The 10703-nt window shown below is 30.3% G+C and overlaps 1 long non-coding RNA gene across 1 annotated transcript; it reads left to right on the forward strand.

Moving 5' to 3' along the window:
* The first annotated feature begins 820 nt into the window (after window positions 1–820).
* On the forward strand, window positions 821–5619 carry LOC145318261 (uncharacterized). The gene is made up of 2 exons (XR_013879274.1): window positions 821–935; window positions 5301–5619. It is a non-coding gene; the product is annotated as an uncharacterized LOC145318261 (long non-coding RNA).
* Window positions 5620–10703: the final 5084 nt, after the last annotated feature.

A 10703-nucleotide genomic window follows, 5' to 3' on the forward strand; every position in this document is an offset into this window, starting at 1 on the left:
TAGCCAGCTGCGTGTTTGGCTTTATTAGAGAACATGAAAATCTGGTGTAAGATCCAAGTAATAATACATCCATTACTGTTAATAATTTCTCAACAAAATAGGGAGTTAATTGTTGTTAATTTACCTAACCTGAATATTAATATGTCTAAGTATTTTATATCATGCTAATCATTCAGGTTTTCTATTTCCTAATTTAAGCAAATTTGTGGTCACTGGAAAACTAACCACAAAGATAACCTTCTATAGTGAAAGATACACAGTAGTTCGAAAATGTACTTAATTTAAAAAATACATTGGGCAAACAACCACCTATTACTACAAATTTCTAATTTAATTTAGTATTTGGTAAATAAATCTTATTAAAACATTTGTAAAACTATTAGTATGTAATGTACAAAATTGGATCATGAATTTCCATCCTTATTGCACGTTAAACAAGGGTATAAATATTCCTTTTGGGCGAAGAATAAAACTGTTTAATAACTTATCAATTTAACGAACTTTTGTCAGAAGTATAGTTAAGATTTAAGGGTCCATTTTAGCAAATTTAATCCATTCAGAGAAATTCAAAAGCATTTTTTAAGTGTTAGTATTTACCTATATGTATAATTGTTGTGTATGTCGATATATTTGTGGGCATAAGTGAATATGAAACAGGGGGGGGGGTTGACATGTGCTTCAGATGGGAAAAGAGGGGACCGGGAGAAAGGGGGGGAGAAATTGTAGGAGGAAAACTCCCCCACTTTGCAGCTCCGACAATAACTCCCCCTTGTATACACAATGAGTATGATTCTTCCATGCCTCTTATTTCATTCCATATAAAGCTGTGGACCTAACAACAACAGGTGCTTGAAAAGGAACCATCAACGCGTAAAAATGACCATCATTTGTTGTTGTTCGAAATTGGTGACGTGATTTTTTATCATCGGGTAAAGGTAATATGTTTAACTTGACTTAGTGTTTTTTTTTATTAGGTACTTAATTATGTTAACTTAAATAGCAAAATGTTGCTCAAAAGAATAACTTTAACAACTTAATAACCATTTAGAAAGCCATTTAAAGTTATAAAGTAAGCGTACTTTATTATGTGTAGCATCCTAATAAGTATTCCCATCCCTCACTGACTGACTCATAGAAATGTAGTATTATTTTCTCATTTGAATTGAGTAGACCAATTCTAACAATTAATACTTCAACTCTACTATTTTTACCAATAAAAGTTGATTAAAATGTATGTTTTTTAACAACAAGAAAAACATTATAGATTCAAAATCATTTTTTTATTTCTTCTTTGATATCAACCTTACTTTTTTTTAAGTCTTTATCGAATCTATAGTATAAGTTTTTCCATTTTTGGGGGATTTTTGTTAATGTTGAAATCTTTATATATATTTTCATTTCGTCAAAAGAATGAACCGAAAGTTCTATTTCTAATTTAAGTGGGTTTTTCTATCAAATTGCTTATTATTTAGCCTCATATTTTACTAACTGTTTTCTGACTTTTATATTTTTTTGATAATTTTTGTACATAATGAAGCTTACTCCTAGCTAGATAATAGCTAAGCAAGGCAATTCCCTAATATAGTGTTTATACGAAATCGATAATCTATCGATACTTCCAATAGGCAGTACAGCAATTAGAAGCTTCAAAATAAAAGATAAAATGACATTTAAGTAATTTTATTTAGATAATTTGGTTTCAGGTGTATGTAAATTTGCTGTTTTAACTGTGTACTTTTTACGTGTACTAGTGGCTACGCCCTCCTAGAGACCCCTGGGGGCACTTGAGAAAAAAAAATAGTTAAAACCTTCCTTAGACACATAATGAATATATATGATCATTTGAACGTGCGTGGTGAGAAATTGCTTAGATATTGTATGACCATTTATTTGCAGACGTAGAGTTATACTTAAGTTATAGCATATTTACGCTATAAAATATTAAGAATTAAAGTATAAACTAAGTATAAGTTAGGTCCATCCAAAATATTTTTAATAAATTTTTAGCTCTGCTTTTGTTTCTCTTATTGCATAAGATAATAATTTGGTGTAAAAATTAAACACCTTCTCTCTCTCTCTCTCTCTCTCTCTCTCTCTCTCTCTCTCTCTCTCTCTCTCTCTCTCTCTCTCTCATACTGGACAATATTTGCTTGTCAATAAAACCTGATAGCCATGGGTAAACACTAGAACAGCAAATATATATATTATATACATATGTATATATAAATCAGGGCTCGGCAGCAGCGCCTCAGCCAAGCATAAGCCTCAACTTTAAACCTACTTGTGTGCAAATAAAAAATGTATTATTTTTTTTCGAAAAAGGGTTAGACAGCCATCCGAATTTTAAAGTTATAATATGACCATTTCAATTAGCTTACACGCGGCTTATGCGCTGCTGCCGAGCCCTGGCATATATGTTCCTGCACTAATACCACAAACACTCATATACAGACATTCGAGTATACACAAACAAACATACATTATCATTAGTTAGACTCTGTCATAACAAATAAATATAGGAAAATATAATAAAATCGCCAGTATTAATTCATATATTACTATTGGATGTATCATAAGTTTCGTTGTTAAAACGTAAATTTGCCCTAACAAGGAATTATTTTTACCAAAGCAGTCATTAAAAAGCATGTATTATTTTTAGCATATGTAAAATTAAAACAACAATTAGAGCCACATCGCCATAATAAGTTTCTATTTGATTATTCAAAAGTAGACCTTCCTTCTTCAAAAATATTTTATGAAAAAGAAAAAAGTACCTTATCTTTCTCAAATTATGTCAAAAAGAAGTATACGTTTAATGTCAAACTCTCAAAAAATTGCAAAAATCTTTTAACAAAAACCAATTAAACGATTTTGGATTGCATATTGGATGTTACTGAACCTAAAACACAACTAAACAATACGTTTCAGTTAAATCTTGCGATCCCTTATTTTCCTTAAACAAACACTTGAAGTGGAAAAGGACCTAGTCCCTACTTATTAATAGTTAAAAACCTTACTATGATTCATACAAATCCTTTTCTTTCAATTGATTTTACAGGAAAATAAAACCTTATTGTTTCATATTTATTTTATTTAAACAGGAAGTCCTTAAAAAGTGCATTTAAATTATTTATTCTTTGTTTTTAACAACTGGAAAATAAAAAAGTTCCAAACGGAAATGTATGCAAATATGTTTTAGAAGGATTTATAATAAAATAGGAAAAAAATCTCATCATGTTAGCTTGCTAACATGTAACTCATTTATTGGCCAGTTCGTTCATATAATAGGAGGGGAGTGATAAAGTAAGGGAGAATTTGTTATTTTAGCCCACTGTGCGTTTCACTTTATTAGAAAACTTGAAAACTTTATGTAAGAACCAAGTAATAATATATCCATTATAAGAAGTGTAGAAAAAAAACAATATTTTTACCTTCTTTAAAGAAAAAAATTATTGTCGAGGGGGGTTGTAGAGGTTTTAGGGGGGACTCCTCATGGGGTGTATTTTGCACGCCTCTGGTTTCATGATTCATTAAAAGGAGAGGCCGCAAAGAATTTATAATCTTTAAACACCTTCTATTCTAAGTGTCCAAGTAGGACTCGAGTCATTAAAATAAACAAACAAAATATTACAGAACAAAGATAATTGTTTCGTTGGAAGCGAAGCAATAACAAGATAAAGAAAGAATAACCGCGTTGAATTTATATAAAAAGACGTAGTTATGTATGAAAAAAATCGTCAGACAGAAATTAATTATAGAGGAAATAAGGTTTACACTCATATTCTTTTATAATGATACTAGTGGATACTCCCCTAGCATCTAGAAGCTCTACATTCGAAGGGGTAGGGAATAAATCTAAAAATAAAACCGCCAAAACCATACATGACCCTATATGAATCTTCCCTAAAACTAAATCTGTTTAGTTGTTATCAAATTCTTAAGTAAAAGAGAGAAAAAAAACTTCCTACTATGGATGATATCATATTCATTATTGTTTATTTTTGCACCTTGCTAACTCATAGTGCAACTAACTAAGTTTAAAGAGGCATGAATAAAATCCGTAGAAAATTTACAATACCCCCTCTCACCCAATATGTAAATGTTAAATAATAAAACAATACCCCATTATTTCAACTTGGTATAAAGATTAATGGATTAAAAGATATCAGTTTCCCTTTTCTTTGCATAGGAAACGGAACGGGTTTATGTTATGTTAAAGATGTTGTAATTGCAGGCCAAGTCAAAAATAGATAAGGCAATGAGGGAGGGTGGTGACATTGGGATGTTTATTACTGTAGTCCCAAACCTTCTATAATAACGTTTGTTTTTTTCTGCTCTTAGTTAACCTCTTTTATAATTTTGTTTATAATTGATACTTTTACTAAAAGCAATTTGAACAAATAAAAACTTATTATTAAAACAAGGATGACAATATTTATAAGAAGCGAGGTGGGATAATACACAGATTAAGTCAGTTATAGAGCAGATAATCAGTGATTATAAAAAAATAATCCCACGAAACCTTTTACATGGAATTTGAATATTTTTTTTGCATAACCGACAGACCGACGGACTAAGTAATTTATTAACTAGATGTTCTTAGGTACAGAGAATCTTCACATTAGAAATTTTAGTCATTAATCTTTAAAAGCAGCAGAGAAATGTGCGCTTCTCCAATAGCTTTTTTAGGTGGAGAGACTGACAGACGGTCATTTCAAATTATAGAGTAGATTCGATACTAAAAACTCTGTGGATTAAATTTCTAAGAAAGTTTTGTTAAATTTGAAAGTACGTGATTCAGATTTTAACCTTGTAATTATGAGTAACACAAAACTTTACTCATGTTTCTTATCAACAAGGGCGCAAGCCGCAATTTCAAATTATTTTTTTTTGTTTTGTTTTGTTTTGTTTATTCGTCAAGAGTATGTGAATGAGTCTACATGGGGGGGGGAGGGGGGGGGTAAAAGTCTTTACTCCATCAAATATTCTGGAAATATTCCAGATATTTACTACCAAGCTATGGGTGCCATTCCAATTTTTTTTTTTGGGGGGTGGGGCGGTGGAAATATTTGATGGTACCCCAAACCTCAAAAAAAGTAATTTATTTAAAGAAATTTACACTTACAGCATTAGGAAGTGAAATTATCTTACACTAATATATCCCTCTCTTTGATACGACTTCATGTAGCAATTGACGATCCTCTGTACACAACATCAAAATTAATAGTTTTACATCAAATGAGATTTTATAATACTTTTTTTATATCTAAATATATCTCAAATGTTTTTATTTATTTCAGGAAAGAAGACCACAAACCAGGCAAGAAGCTTGAAAGTGATCAAAAGAATGAGCGGTTTCCTTCAAAGTACATAGTCTAGGATAGAAAAGCCCCTTCCTTATGTAATTTTTTCCTTGATCATTTACATAAATAAAAAAGTATTTTTTATATTTTTCCTTCAATGCCAATTTTTTTCTTGCAATCTTCTTTAGTTAACTGAAGTAAAAACTAATAAATTAATCAATGAATAACATTTATTCAAAATAATTTAAACAATAATTTGGGATTATTCACAAAGAATTTTTTTTCCAACCAGATCTGCTTCCTCCGAACAAACAAAGAAGAATACTATCAAATTAGGGATGAGAAAAATAAAAACTACGGGGTGCACAAGGCAAGACGCGGCATAGCTGAGTAAAGTATTCACCGGTTGTGCCACTACTTGCTCTGTTAAGCTCCTGATTACTTCGATATCAAACAACGATGGTCACAGTCTTCAAAGATCATAAAATTTAAAGAAAAGCAAAAGTTTAAAGAATCATACCTGACACTTCAAGAAGCGCAAATTCAGCTGAACTGATTGTCTTCAGGCATAAAGCAATGTTACTAGATTTCTAAAACGTGTTGTAAAATTCAATTAATTTTGTCTTTTGAAACTCCCTATTAAAAGCCATAGACCACCTATCTGTTTGTTAAATTTGCTCTGACATCATACCATTGGGGAGTTTTGAATTTAATAATTTTTATTTAATTTTCAACCTCTTATCAAAATGCTTGCCTTGTCATCTAAACTTTTGTTGGGCGGTCAGCAGTCTTTTGGATATGTATGTGGGATAAGATAACACAAGAACTAAATATTCAAAAGGAAAATTTAACTTGTTTGTATCCATATAAAATTAAAAAGAAAGATTGAAAAGTTATATTTGGTAAATTCTATATTAGTAATAAGATGTTTTAAATTAATATTTTTGTATTTATTCAATGGAATCGCATTCATTTATAGACAATTTTCCACATGAAAGGAAAAAATCATATGATTAATTCATCATTTTTTAGTAGAAAATTGTCAATAATTCGACATGGTACATGTATTTTTAGATAGCTCAGTTTTGGTTTTAATCCAGTGGAAATTAATCGAATTCGAATCCATACTGGATTTTTAAAAAAATATATATTACATATTAAAAATGTTTGAAATTTGTAATTTTATATAACATGCCTTGTATCAATGATATGATTGATGTATTTATCTAATTTAATCAAAACTAAGATAGTTGCTAAAATTAAAGTTAATCTTTTATATGTTGGAATTATTTTGTGTTTACTATTGATAATAGCGCAGCTACTTTATAACGACGGTATGTTTGTTCCGTATAAATGTTTTAACTTTAATGATATTGATGATTTTTTAGATAAATTTCAAACATCTTTTACTTTTATCATTTTGTATAAAAAAGATGTTTAAATTAGTCTATAATTATTTCTCGTATGATTTTATAAATAATTATGAAGAAAAGGACTTTTTCACTCCAGTGAATTTATCATTTATAATTATCCTTCGCCATAAACCTTTTTCGCAGTGACATAAAAACTTGTAAATGATTCATATCCACAAAGATTTCAGCTACGCCATTATATCAATTACTTTACCAATTTTAGTAAATATTTTACTATGTTTTGTATCTTGTTGTAATATTGAGAGGAGGATGATTCTCAAAACTTTCAAGTGGGTGGGGGCCATCTTATTCTTGTGGATTCACAGAGTGATACTTTCCAAATTTGTTTTATTCGTACTCAAGAAATAAAATAAATCCAAGACGTCCAAGGATGGGGTAAAGGGGTGTTTAACCCCCCCCCCCCCCAAACTTTGATATCCCTCATTTTACCTCTCTCAAAATTTATAAAAATACATTAGATTAATCCCTTAAAAACTAGAAACCCCTCATTTTACATCCTTAAAATAAAAAGCTTGGACTTCTTTGCCTTCAGGGCTTGAAAAAGTTATCAAACTATTGGAAACAAGGGGGGGGGGGAGGGTGCCTTACAATATTCAGAGTTAAATTGAGTACAAATAAAACAAATATGTACCTCATCTCACAGACAACCACACTTGTTAGCACCTACCATTATGCAATTCATTCTTCATTGCGAAGAATTCGTTCTTTGTCACATTTTTTACTTCATAGTTGTTGAAAAGAGAACCATTTCCATAATTATGGTTGGTACTTATTTCTGCGTAACGTATGGTTTAGAAATGATAAGCTACATACATTCGTTGTTACGATTGGAATCTGATTTTGAGAATAGATTAATATCATAAGAGTAAAATACTATTTTTTTTTTGTGGGGAGGGAGACCATTCAAAATAGTTATAAAGCTTCACAGGACCTATGAGAAGCTATATTGTAAAGAAGAACCATATCGGTTAGCGAGATCCCTCGGTAAAGACAGACAGAGTTTCTGTTACTTGTACATAAGGATAATTGAAAATATCACAATTATTTTATAAAATTTTAACAGAATAAAAACGCATGTACATTTCTTAGAAATGTTCCGTTTGTTGCCCTAATGGATTTATTATTTCTTGGATCTTACACCAGATTATCGTGTTCTTTAATAAATTAAACTCTTAGTTGACTAAAATAAAGACCCCCCCCCCCCCATCCACACCCTTTGCCCTAATTCTTTCCCTCCTATTGGATGAACGAGCTGAACCACAGATGAATAAGTGATGTCCAGATTAGCAACCTAAATTGACGACAATTTTTTCTCTGTCATAATATCCATGTATTGTATATTCTATATTAATTTAAAGCTACTCTTAAATTTATATCTTTAAAATGGTATAACAATTGTAGCCATTCTTTTTTAAAAGCGAAGCTTTTCTATAATTAGGGTCGGTCCGTCCGTCCGTACGTCCGTCTGTCCGTACGTCCGTCCGTCCGAGTTAGATAGCTTTTATTCGTTAATTTAGGCATGTTAGAATTGTCCTATCGATTTCAAACTTTGCATGATGATTCCTGTAGTAGTTAGGTACGATTTAGAAAGCGTAGCAACTCTATAATCATTACCAGAATGTCCGTACGTCCATTTTAAACATGTTGATTTTTCTAATTTTTTAACAGCAAATTTTTATGTGATCTAATTATCCGTTTGATCTGATTTTTGGTATATTGATTCCTGGGACAACAAAGAACAATATTTTAAGCGAAGCAACTCTATAATCAAATCCTAAAAATGTAAGTATGTCCATAAACTCAATAAACATTATCCTGTAGCAAGAAGTTTTTCAACAAATTTACAATTTTGCTTCGACTCTTATACTTTTATATTCTGATAATTCAGTTTAGACACTATACAAGTGTTAATGTACGTTTGTCCTACCGTTTCAGTGCTTCGCTTTTATGGATGTTGTCATCCTCGTTTTTATTAAATTCATTAAAATGGTAGTTGTCTGAGGAATTTGTTTTAATCACTCTAAATAAGATTTTTCTTTCTTGTTATATTTGTAAAGATTTTATCGAATTGTGGATTATTATTATCATAACTTAATTTTTGAACAAGAAATGTTATTATGGTTTTGACGAATAAAAAGTAGAATTGATATTTATCTGTAAAAAAATGGAAGTGGGTTCGGCAGGAACACAGTAATAGTGTCTGACTGATTATGACGTAACAAAAAAAAATTAGCCAATGAGAGGCCGTTATTGACCAATGGTAAAATTTATAGTGGCCTCTCATTGGCTAATTTTTTTTTGTTACGTCATAATCAGTCAGACACTATTACTATGTTCCTGCCGAACCCACTTCCATTTTTTTCTCTACAGGTGTTAATGTTCGTTTGTCCTACCGTTACAAAGTCTCGTTTTTATAGATGTTTACATCCTTGTTTTTTATTATTTCCTCGTAGACAATCTGCAGCCGCAGCCAGCTATTCGTCTTACATGGCGGCTTAATAGCCCTAGCTGTTTTATTACATACTAGCGGCTACGCCCCCTAGAGGCCTCTAGGGGCACTTGAGGAGGGGAGAGTCGAATTTGATAACCCAATTTCTTATTTTAGATTTTAAAAGAAAAAGTATTAAAAAATCGTTATAAACCTTCCTGGGACCTATAAGAAGCTACCCTGTTAAGGAGAACCCGATCGGATCACAATAATGATAACCAAAATGATCCAAATTTGATACACAAACTTTCATATGTCAACTCAAGGAGTGAAACACCTGCAATTAAATTTCTAGGTGTTTATCTTGATCCTAAATTAAACTTTAAATATCATATTGATATGATAAATAAAAAGATTTCACGCTCATTATTCGCTATAAATGCTGCAAAACATGTTATTGGTGGAAAAGCATTGCAAACACTATACAATTCACTTGTCCATAGTCATCTTACATATTGTGCTCCAATTTGGGGAAGTGCAACAGCATCAACGCTTGATAAACTTGTAAAACAGCAAAAAAAAGCACTGAGAATAATTACAAACTCAAAATATAATGCACATACTACAATTTTATATAAAAATTTAGAAATTCTTCCTGTAACTCAACAAATTGTCTATTCTAAATTACAATTTATGTTTGATTACGTTCATCATAGGCTTCCATGTTCTTTTGATAACTTATGGATAAGAAATAGCACAAGAACAACAAGAGTTCTTAGAAATAATCAACAGTACAATGTTCCATTTGTTAGACTTGAGACATTTAAAAAATTTCCTTACTCTGATCTACCAAAGCTATGGAATGAAATCATTATTCCTAATACTAATCCTAATCCTGAAAATGAAAATAATAATGATGAGGTTATATATACTTTTAGCACAGTTATGTCAAGAAAACAATTTTGTATGAAACTTAAAGATTTTTTTGTTGGAAAAACTTAATTTTATTTGTAATAGAGAAAACTGTACTGAGTGCATAAACAGATCTTAAAAAATGATTTCATAAAATACCTAGTGATTTTTTTTTTATTAAGGGGGGGGGGGTTGTCCTTTGGCGGGGAGGGTAGGGCAGGGTTGAATATAGGGCAAAGATCAAAGTGGCATTCTATAAAAAGATATTATTTTGAAATGAGAAACATCTATTATTTTTTTTTAAAATAACATAATGACAATTACTAGAATTATTGCTTTTTTATCCTTTTCATGTTTTTTTTTCTTTCTCCTTTCTTTTTTAAATAAAAACTTTACTTATTAATCTTCAATGATATTTTAAAATTTAAAATATGGTATTAAAATTATATACAACAATGATCTATCTTAATATTTTTCCTTTTTTATTCTCTTTGCTTTTATACTTGATTTATTTTGTTTTGTTTTTCTCTAAGTTCCTTTATCTATTTTTTTTCATCTTTCTTATTATTTACTGATTTCTCTTACATAATATAAATGTTTATTTGTGTTTTTTTTTTCTCTTTTTTT

The sequence above is a fragment of the Acartia tonsa genome, chromosome 4, assembly GCF_053477335.1.
Source record: "Acartia tonsa isolate MP-2025a chromosome 4, ASM5347733v1, whole genome shotgun sequence".
NCBI classification, from domain to species: Eukaryota; Metazoa; Arthropoda; class Copepoda; order Calanoida; family Acartiidae; genus Acartia; species Acartia tonsa.